Source organism: Hetaerina americana, unplaced genomic scaffold (genome assembly GCF_022747635.1).
Source record: "Hetaerina americana unplaced genomic scaffold, ioHetAmer1.1.p SCAF_7, whole genome shotgun sequence".
NCBI classification, from domain to species: domain Eukaryota; kingdom Metazoa; phylum Arthropoda; class Insecta; order Odonata; family Calopterygidae; genus Hetaerina; species Hetaerina americana.
The window spans coordinates 62,829,984-62,841,843 of record NW_027287316.1 but is presented as its reverse complement, the minus strand read 5'-3'; the positions used below and the strand labels follow the sequence as shown (position 1 = coordinate 62,841,843).

Here is an 11,860-nt window from a genome sequence, read left to right as displayed (position 1 = left end):
CAGGAGGAATGAAGGGAGAATGGAACTATGCAGAATTGAAAAAGGATTTATTGTAGTGTCGGACTTAAGGTTGTATTTTGTCAGGAGAGGCAAAGAAATATATCGTTGTAAAGTGGTGTTGCCTGTATCCATCTTAAATCTATCTAAACCGGTAGAATAGATGAACCAGTAGGTAGATAGTTGGACTACGTGCGGTGCAAACTGACCTCGATGTCCACGCACCCCAAAAAATGCAACTCCACCAATAACCTAACACCATGTCGAGCTTAGGAAAGCTTTCGCCACATCGGACGAAATCGCATACGAAACGGCGTTGCCTTTATTTAACGTTGCTCACTTCACTCACACACCTCGGCATAGTCTCATTTCGACTCTGCGAGACGCACGTCACTTACCGACCACTCCCCTTTCAATCCCGTCCCCCCCTCCCCTCACATCACACACTGCGAGCCTTATCTCTACGCGCACTCCACTCCCAACTTCTAGCACCTTTCCGCTTCGGCCGCACTCCACCTCCCCATATCGTATATTAGGAAGCCGCGGTTCTTCCCGTGAGTTCAGTCGCGTACCAGCCGTTGAAGACGTAGCTGCGATTGCCTCCGATTGGGTTTTTCTATTGGATTTCCACCCGCCTGGCGAGAGAGTGGCCCCTAATCCCCAACCATCCGGACAGTGCTCCTCCGGTGTAACCGTCCGTCGTGAAGGAAGAAAAACGTGCGAAGAAAGACACTCTTTAAGAGCCGCGGGTAGGCAGAAGAAGAGAGAGATACAAGACCTTGTCCACTCACCAGCCAGGAAGGACCGTCCGTGGATTGAATTTGGAGGTATTTCTTTAGGGACGGTCCAATTGTGCGACCGACCCGAACTTTTCCCAGATTGAGTAAAACGACTGTGTTTTTTCCCCCGACAACCAAAAGACGATGGCGACGACCCCGACAACCACGATGGCTTCTTCTTCTTCTTTATTAAACCGCGAGTAAGCGTAGGCTGAGTTTTGGAGTGGTTAAAAAAATCACGGAGACGATCCAACGAAACCCTTGCCATAGTATTCATATTGTCCAAACGTGTACCTTTTAGGAGAATTGCAAAAGAATGGATCGAGTCGTTTTAGGTTCAATTCGACATCACCAGGTACCAGCCAGGGCGAAACGCACTTTAGCATCCCACAGTAGCATTTTCGTCTAGGTACTAGATTATGACATATGAATATCTCAAGATTCTGCGAATCCTGACGCGGTTGAGTTCACTTACTACATAACTTCTCCCACGTAGTACCGAAGTCTTATCGACCCATTTCAACTCGATCTTCGTCATCACTGCACTAGGGAAACACCTGGGACACTAGGCGTGTGCTTGGGAATGGAGGGAACTAAATCATTTTTCAACAAAGTCCGTCGGTTGAAAACATCAAGGAATTTAACACATTAGGAGACGATCAACGTTAGCAAAATAGTCCTTCACTTAGCAGAGAGAAACGATGGCTTGTTCTCCCAGTGAAGGCGTTTGGAAAAGATTCTCAGGAATTAAAACGGGAAGCGCGACATCGCACCGTTCAGGATATTAGAACTTTTTCGGGATGAAGAGAAGCGTACATTGTAAGCTATGAAGCTACCAATGGACAGAAAAGGATGAAATCATAAACTGATACAGGGAGGAAGACAATCAAGAGTTCTAGACAGGACGTGGTTAGGGAGAAGGTTTGAGAGGGAATTGCGAAACCAGCAAGTATATGGTGGAGATATGTGTAACGGGAGTTAGGGTGATATTAAACGCTGTGAATGAAGGGAGATTATAAGACCAGCGGGAAAGGAAACAAGGAAAGAATAGGCGTCATGGACGGCATGGCGGCGGGTTGGAGAATAAAAGAAAAAAACGAAGGGGAGTGCTTATGTTGCTCGAAAGTATTTCGGAAGGGCGCGGAGATGCCCAGTCATTTTCATGGACCATTGTACATCTACATCTACACATCTGCATCAAGACCCTGCGAGCCACCAAAAAGGTGTGTGGCAGGGGGTGCAGCACCAGGAGGAAAGGGTAAGGGATGAGGGTGTTGGAATTTTTCAAATGGATGGGGGAAGGTGGGGGAACCGACAAAAAAATGTATATATATATATATAACCATGCGCAGTCCCTACCTTGTAGGTTAATACTTATTGTGAAAAAGTTACTACTGGGGGATTTCGACTACAAGCATTCTGGTCTCTTATTGTTCTTGGAAAAAAATGACATTTTAAGCTTGTCAGTCTTGCAGTCTATCTCTCTAATCTTATATTCGTGATCCCTCCGCCCGTAATAAATTGGTTGTAAATCCACCATGGAATGGTGGGCATTCTGTGAAGTGGAAAGTTTACCTGTCAGGTCGACAGTATTTTCTCCATGTTGACTCTTTCCAAACGATGAGCATTCCTCGCAACCATTCGTTAAACAATAATGTAGCCATGGTCTACGTTACGTGACCAACGGTTTATCTTATGTGAAATAGAGAGGTGCTGTCTTTCGTTTGTCGTTTCACACCCAGATCTATTGATAGATACAGTGGTCACTACAATAGCACAGCAATATTTCATATTTAATTTAACTTAAAGAAAGCGAATGGGAGGATAGCACCGTGGGCATTGAAATTTAGATATCGTTTTATCAGTAGTTGCAGAAATAGGACGCCGCTTATTTCACCACCAACTGATACAGACGATTTCTTAAAAGAAATGTACAAAATGAAAATTTCAAGCCACGATAGGAATTTCGCGTCCATGAAAGAAAATGGAGGAGCAATTCGAGATGCGTCATCATGTCTGATTCGAGTTCTGTTCGATAAAATTAGTCGATCATTGCGTGGATAACGCTTCGTCCACACTTACAAATACTCTCCTCGCTATCCAGGGCGGACAGATTATAGCTCACCTCGCCAGACCTCCCCGACGTGTCCATTTCCTGTTTTCCATGGCCATTTACCGTGGACAAGAGCGAGTGTCATCCCCAATCTCTTATCTATCTTTTACCTCCCCTTTCGCCGACGCGCAACTTCCATCCGGAGCGGTTCACTTTCGCAAAAAGAGTGGACGCGAGAGAGGTTGTCGGGATATGGGCGCGACATATCAGTCACTCCCTTCAGAGGTGTCGCACTGGTTTGTGGGGAAGATATAACAAAAAAAATACGGCCAAATTCCTTAGGATTGCAAAGGTGGTTGTGTCATGGGAATGCAAAACTGAAAACCATGCGGGGGAATGCTAGACGCAACTTTGAATGGGTCGTCATGAATCATCGATAACGACGTCACACTCGCGGGAAGTATTGGCTTTTGGAGGAACGACCAAAACGGATGGAAGAAATCTCATCGCGTTTGCTATCGAAAATATAAATGATACGCGTCGATTAAATACACCGTTAAAGTTTACCTTCGAGTAAGAACACACCTACGATTCATATCACTTAATTTTAGATTGAAAAACTCTACCGGGATGAAAAAAACATCATCTATAAAAACTCGCGCATGGTTTGACAGAATCAACATGCCTTCCATGCCTTCCAGTAACTTCTTTGCGTGCAGTGAAGTGTGAAGTTCATATTATTCCTGCGAAACAATTCCCTTAAATCCTGTAAACTTTATTAAATAAGGAAAATCTCACGCATGATTTATCTTTCGCCATTATCTATAGGATTGTGGGGATAGGCAGTACATTGAATTCTTGGATCGGTGCCTTCTTACGGACCCGACTGCTATGTACGTACGTTACGGGGGATCGAGATGGTGCGGAGGCTAACGTACTGGTTTCCCACCCTGAGGGCGCGGGTTCAAATCCCGGCGGTGTTGAATATTTTTCAGAGGTATCTCGATCCCTACTTGAGATGCTTTATGGAGGGCACTTTGACTCACGCCGTCTGTCGGATGGGACGTTAAGCTGCGGATCCCTTGGCGCCTTTCGTAAAGAGTAGGCTAATGCCGACGCCGGGTTTCTCTCCACCCTTCATCCTTTTCTGTCCCTATGGCGTAAATAACCTCAGCTGTCGGTCGCCTACCCAAAATACTACTACTACGTACGCTCGCATACCATTCAAACAAGGCATTCGTCCTACTGAATATAGTTTTTAAACGAACCATTAAAACTATTATTTTATTACGCATCGTGAGTACTTCCTCTTGTTTTCCCAACATTACTTCCCTCTTCGTAACTTTAACCGTCCCGTCAAAGGACCGCTACTAACCTGCACGTACATAGGGAGGAACGGGAGAGGAGGGTTGGGTTTCTTCAAGCCGTTTAGTTCGGAGGGACGAACCAGTGTCTGAGTCAGTGCAGATTGTATGCGGAGCGTTTGGCGTGCCATTGCGACAACGCAGCGCAAGCAAACAGGGCACCGGGAAACCATATGTAGAGGAAGGGAGCAAATAAAATATCCCACCAATCGGATTCTCGATTTTTGTCAAGAATTTTACGATTATTGTAAAAACCAGTGGTTTTCCAAAATTCCCAAAGATTCTTTGAAAGATAGTCGAACGCTTTTTAACTTAATTACACTCTTCAAAACGTAGACTCCTTTAATCGATCCCCGCCAACGGGTTGGACTACGAGAGAGGTTTAAATGTAATTCATTCAAGGCATTACACCATATAAAATTGGGTTCGTCACGGTCCCCAATGACTGTTATATTCTTACGTATCGCGAGAATTTACTCTCGTTTTACCTACTTACTTTTCTTCAGCTCTGCGTAACTTCTATTCGTCTTCATGCTGCTTAAAATGTATATTATCTTCCTTCCTCTAACCCACTTCCCTGACATTATCCCTTCTATCACTAGCTTTAATATTCCTCTACCTCTCAATAATCCATCCACTCACTTTTTTTCTCTTTTGCTCAATTTACCTCGTAACCTACTCACTTCGCCCGCCATATTTGAAACTTCATCGTTTGTCTTCCTCACTGACCAACTACTTTCCTCCATTCCGCTCCATCATCGCAACACCCATGTATCTTAGCCCTCTTTTTGTTACGTCAAATACCAGGTTTCACATTTATCGACAAAAATTCAAACCGTATATGACAGCCTACATCAAATTACTCACTAAATCAACAGAGGTCACCTCGTACCGTAACGTACTAGTGAAAAAATTGATGGCGAGAGACGCCCACGCGATACGTGCGTTTCGAACCTGTGACTACTAACTCAGCTCATTACTCATTACACCCAGTCGGCGAGATAAAAAAAATGTTGGCGTCATTATTTGTTTAGTGGATGCCTTCTTACTCGTTGAGTTAGACGATAGTCTGATATCTGTATTTGCAGTTATGCTTTATGCTTAGAATTTCAAAAGATAGCAATTGGCTCGGAAGGTGTAGCCCGTCCTTATAAGGTGCTTGCACTCACGCTCATTTTTAACTTCTCATGTTCTTCCGACCAAATTAGTCTAGAGGAGATCTTCTTGTCAATCATATTGTTTTTCAATGAGATCTAATCTATAGAGCCCGTTTTCTCCGAGCTATGAGTCAATTTTCAAGTTTACCGTAAGCAAACTTAAGCCGGTCTAAATCACATCCTTCGAAATCCATAACATGCGTGTAACCAGTTTTATAACAGATAAATGGCCATTAAAATGCTTCACTTTCTTTTATGGCCAATAAATATCCGGCAATAGTTTTTACTTATCTACATGTTTGAGGCTGTGATTTAAGAATGTGTTAAAGTCTTGCGACTGTTTATGGGGAACTAGTAAATTGAGAAAACAGTTAAGGTGAAGATTCAGTCGTAAGAGAATGTGTACGACGCGTTCATTTGGGTAACATCTTAAAATGGCGGGGATGAATGGGAATTATAATTGATTCCCATGAATAATCTGCAGCATTTACTTTTTCCGAAAAGAGTCTACGGTGGAATATCGGGCATATAGTAGGTGAGTTTGTCTTAGAAAGGGTTGGTTGGGTTTAGTAACTTGGGGTGACCGGAATTGATTTTCTCTTTTAACGAAATACAACGAGAAGCGATTTCGATAACGTTTATTTTATTCGTCTCCTTGTCATGACCTATTTACCGCACTCGTATGTAAAATTAGTGCCCTCATATCTGTAGACAACACATACGAGTAAGTCCTAAGACCAACCGTGATCACGTGAATCTATTACACACCGCTCATGTACCATATCACACGTACATAAATATGATAAAACCTAATTGGTAAATGACGCAAAGTTATATATCAACAACATTGAATAAAAATGAATAGACTGGTCTACATTACACAATTACATTGGACTTTTTTCTCTCTCTGCCTCTCGTACGCATGGACTTTTACGCTTTGTACGCTTTTGGGCTCCTGGATCTCGACGTGATAAGATAAACCGCAGATAATGAAGCAGCGAATATGGGAACACGACTATTTATAGGATACGACCGTGAAGAGAATCATTCGTGCCATAGATATGGCACAACGTATAGTAGTTGCGATTCTTAATAAAAAAAACTTTTTTCATTAAATAAAAGTGTCACCTCGATATTTTGAAACTCGGTTTGAGAATCATTATATACATTTAAATTCACCTCTGTTAAGTATTCGTTAAAATCAATTAAAAGCGGGTGGGGTCACTAAATTGTAATAAGTTTTTCGTCTCAGAACCTAGGATGCGGCGCTTATTTCCGGAAAAGCACGCGTTTCCCCGAATGAGATTTCCTCGCCGGGTAAGCGAAACCTTCCCCAAACTTCTCCGAAGTATTATACTTAGCCAAAATATCGTAAACAGTTGATCTGGGGTACCAGAAGAATCGAACTATTTCGAAATATAACGCCCAGCGCACACGCTTTCGCGGCTCTTCGATTGTACTCCGCACTTGCTCGTAACACCTCGGCCATTTTTAGATTATAACTGTTTACTAGATGCCTTTAGCTTTCAATAACGCCAATTGCGACCTCCAGTGGAACTATGACCTGGCGGAATATCTTAAATTGAAATTTGTCCTGATTTAAGCACCGCACCCTGTATATGCAGCCTATAGTACCACGGCATTAGTATGCATTATGCTAATAATACATTATTGGTATAACTAATACGTAAACCACTAACAAGATTGTAGTTTTTCTTTGTAAGGACACCTTAAAGTTGTAGAATCCGATATTGGATACCAAAATAATTGGGGATTATCGAATAAAAATATGAAAATAAAAGGTGATTATATTGCAGTTGACCGGCAGCCGATCCTGTAATCTCCTTTTAAGTGAACGCTAATTAAGACTCGACCTTATCTCCCCATTTTTTTAAGTGTCATCAATTATATAGCTTTGATTGTCACATTCATGAACTGTCATACACTTTCCTTTCATGGAAATTTTCCTTAAAGTTAGGCAAGCCTCATAACTTAGTCGAGTAACCAGCCTGTAGGTTTTCAATTGGTTAAGACGCTTCAAATTTGGTCAGCAGCAGCAGATAAGTTACACCACGTCACACCTGACACGCGACCTGTATCCTTTGAAGTTCGTTTAGGTTTACGATGCCTTTATCGAAATAATCGGTCGTTTTTTTCTGTCCATTCTCGCCACCTTCACGTTCGTCGCTTTCGGTCTGGGAGCTAAGATTGCGAGGTAGGCAAGCATATTCTTGCCAAGCGAGAAAACATTTACGATATCATTAAAAGTTGGCACCGTGAATACCCTGGCTCGAGTAATTTCATTAGCTCTTCCACACAGGCAGAATTCGCTAGGAAATACCTCCAAAGCACTCCATGTCACGAGGAACTCTCTAATCCTCTACATTGAACACTCTGTTCAACGTATTCCCGAATGGAAAATCTTCCAGATATAAAATACCCCCACTAAGCTGGTCTCCATTCCTACGGAAACTGGTCAAAGAAAAGTTCGGCCCATCGTCCCATCAGCAGTCCCTTTCAATCCAAAGTCAAATAATTGGGTACGCAATGGTTTCACTTCGAAAATGTTTGTTGCTTAGTCAAGCAATACATCTTCGGAAAAGAATCCCTTTGGTTTCGCAGTGAGTTTCCATGTGTTAAACAAAACTCTTCCATCAATTCTAACACAGATATTGTAAAGAGGATTAAACGCAGAAAATGTCGCCTAGTGTTGCTACGTTTCCTCTGATTCAAACTTAAATTATCTATTTTCAATATTCAACTGCAAAGATTGGATCATGAATAACCCACTAATTTCCTTCTTCATTTGGATAACCGTAAATGCAAACGGAAGCATTGAATACACGACTGCTGTACAATGGAATCATGATGTATTGAAAAAGAAATACAGGCAAAACTAATTAGTTCAGCGGAAAAGGCGAAAAGAACAGAAAAAATCTATGCATAGGTTACTGTTGCGATAGCACCATAAGCGGGTTGAAAGTGAAAATCAGAGGAAATATTGCGACGTAATGAATTATTTTAGAGTGCACTTTATTATAGCCAATGCTGTGACCTTAAGTAATGTTAACAATATTCAATTAATATTAACGACAAAGCTCCCTTTAAAACATTTAAAATGCATAGCCCAACCTAAGTAATTCATTTCCACTTCGATTAGTCGAAGCCAAGAATTACTTCTTTGATACGTACTTGTATTGGTAGTGCGGCATAAAAATTTTTGTCTGTGGTCAATGAATGTCGGATACTTCCCACAAAGAATGAGGTACGACATCACAGCATGACCTGGGCTTCTGAGCAATGAAAAACGCAATAAAAACGTCAAATTTAACTCATCGCGAAGTTATTCCACGAATATCATGTTTTAGTTAATGTGACAATAAAATGGATTCCCCTTATGGAAGAAAAATAACAAAATGATTCCATGCATCAGAATAATAATACCTGAAGAGTAAAATCGATTATTATATTAGTTAAAAATTTACTTCACAGCTACTCTACAATTGGGGCTTTTAGTTGCCAATAAATAAGCGTAAAGACTGGTTGATTACTCATAAATATTTGAAATGAAAGTAATGAATTGATCAAAAGGTTACGTGCTAATTGATCGCAGCCAGGAAATACTTCCCATTCAGACTATACGATACACTACTTGGTATAACAAAAGAAACTCCAATTTTGCAATAACAGACATTAAACAGTTGTGCTATAAAAAATTCAATTCACCACCGAATTACTGTTCCTTTCAAAGAAATGAGATGAAGTGTGCTGAAAATCAACAAGCAAATTTTTTGATCCTAATAAACGTGAAATCAAATAATAATTCCCAGTTGCATCCATGAAAACTGTAAATATACTCATTATTTATTTTTACACCGCAATAGTACGTAGAATGCATCTCAGAAAAATATACTTATTCTCGTAAACATACATTACGACGACATCGATCAATCCGTGAATTGGTTTGATAGGTGATCGTGAAGTGTGTGAAATTCACACAGCAGGGTGAGAATCAGTTACTTTCCCTGTGCCGCCTGTGAATTACCAGGAAATGATGGTATCCGAAAAATCACACAGCTTAGTTATAGCTGCGGGTGTTAAGGGGCGTCACCCGGAATCGAAACCGGACACTCCGGTCAGCAGACGAATGTTCTCCAAAAAGGTTACCACGTCCAACCATGGGCATGTGCCATGTTTAAACTTTAGTTTGCAGCCGAAGTGAACATTCTCTCGGTTCAGGTTCGAGTTTCAGTTTGCACGACAATAGTCCCTCTTCTTCGAAGCAACGTTTATACGTAGCTCATATTCAAGGAGATCGAATGATTCGGTTCAAAGAAGACCCGTTTGTAGCAATTTGAGTAGATATGGACTGTAGTGGATCGATCCGAATCAATAAATAATCGGTTGAAAATAATCGATCTACAAAATAGTCGAAGCGAAAGGGCACTTGAAACTACCTATCTATGCGTCAAATTCTCGAAATATCCAAAGACCTTGGTCGTGGTGTATAGAATTAAATTGTTGGCCATGTCCGCCTCACATCTTAAGTCCAATAAAGTAGCCGAGACCGCAAACTTAATTTGAACTAGGTTTGTAAAGGGGGGGGGGAAGTAAAGACAAAGTTACAAGGGGAAAGATAAGGAACACACACTAGGTCACTTGGGCGTGTTTCGGAAACTGACCCACGTACACCTCAATCGCACACAAAAAAAAACAAAATTAATGAATAATAAAACAAACTAACAACTCACTAGGGTGTGTTAAGGAATAATAGTCACTCTTGTGATTCGCATTAACACACACACTCAGGGTTTGCAAGGATATCTCCTATTCCAGGGATCCGTTGTACTCGCACATGAATGAAAAGCAATTAAAATAAAATTCAAAAAGAAAAGGCCCAAGTTCACCTTCGCTATCACTCGGGTGTGTTAGACCTTTGTGAATCGCACTTACTCACTCGTTCAGGATTTACAAGGATTTCTTCTATGCCAGTGACCTGTCAATCACACACGTGAATACAAAATTATAAAAACGGATGTAGACACGTTTTCGCTCAGTAAAAACCAATGCTATAAACAACATGTTGGCACTACCATGGACAACTCTCTCTCCCCCTTCCTAGCCAATTTATTTATGTCCAATTTTGAGCAGTAGTTCCGAAGAAAATCAAAATATTATCCCATTACCTGGTACAGGTACGTCGAGGATATTTTCGCAATTTTCGACACAAATACCAGCACCGTTGATAACTTCCCCAAGAAACTTAATAACCAATACCAACCCATTAAGTTCACATGCGAAGTTTTAGAATCCCATGACTCTCCCCTTTTTGGACCTCCTTGTCACTAGAAACAATAGTCAGCTTTCATTCAATATTTACCAATAACCGAAATGTAGACTGCAGAATAGAAGCTTTGAAACACGATTCGTTGAAAAACTACGCGGTAAAATGTTTTGTTGTCTTGATCTTTGGGTTCTGTGCATTCCCATGTTCATTCAAATGGAATATTATCTTGCATGAACAGCACGCCCGCTGCTGCATGTAAAATTTACCTTGCGAAAGAAATGGATAGTTTGCAATATTCTCCGATATCGATGGAATATTAGTGAAAAATCAATCGCCTTGACTGGGGTCCGAACCCGGATACCCCGATGCCCGGTCGAATGCTTTAGCCAATTAAGCTACATCTCATTAACAGACTAAAGCACTTGGACGGATATTGAGAAATCTGGGTTTTAATCCCGGTTAAGGCAAATGCTTTGCACCGAGTGAAATCCCTGCTTTTCGGTGCACATTACGCGGAAGACTCCGTTAAATTAACGGATGCAGCATTTTCATTAGTCCATTGTTTTAATCCCCCAAACGATAAAAAATTTGCATAGGTAAATCAGCCCTCAATTGTTGATTGTTATCGAGGTTGTAGAATGCACGTCACTGCTTGCGGAGAGGCTTGCTATGACACAAATGGAACGTCATTACAACCGGAGAATCCCAATGAATAATTTTGCTCAGGCTTTGGATAACTTGCAATCGCTCTAAAATATATTTCTTCCAATGAAGATACGCCATTATGTCACTGCCGAGTATGTTTCAGAGCTCGGAGGTATTAGCGATGAATTATTTCGGAGATATTAATTATCTTTCTCAGGGAGTGTCTCATATTAATCCCGTAAAGTTACTGGCATGCACTCAATCATCCGTATCGTCTCTGAATTGTTAATTTTTTAAGCAACGGATAACTGCTCTAATGGTATACTTCTCCCGTTACCCGCCATATTACACCACGAAGAACTCCGCATAACTGGGTGCATTCAAGTAAGAGAGAACCCGTAATCGAAACTGTTCCGCTGATAAGGCGCGATACACCTATGACTCTTTTATATTTTTATCAATTTCTGAGTCATTCCGACCTTTGAATTGGCTACGGCCTCAATTTATTAATACGGATACGTAATCACGTATGGTGCGAAAGTTCAACACGCTCGGCCATTATTCTGGACCGAAAGATC

General features: G+C 41.3%; 1 long non-coding RNA gene across 1 annotated transcript in view; it reads left to right on the top strand.

The window, feature by feature from the left end:
- Positions 1-577: 577 nt before the first annotated feature.
- LOC139696663 (uncharacterized) overlaps positions 578-11,860 on the top strand; it is a 20,039-nt gene continuing 8,756 nt past the window's right edge. Inside the window, exon 1 of the long non-coding RNA XR_011702636.1 lies at positions 578-824. This is a non-coding gene — a long non-coding RNA (uncharacterized lncRNA). The remainder of the gene's footprint in view (positions 825-11,860) is intronic.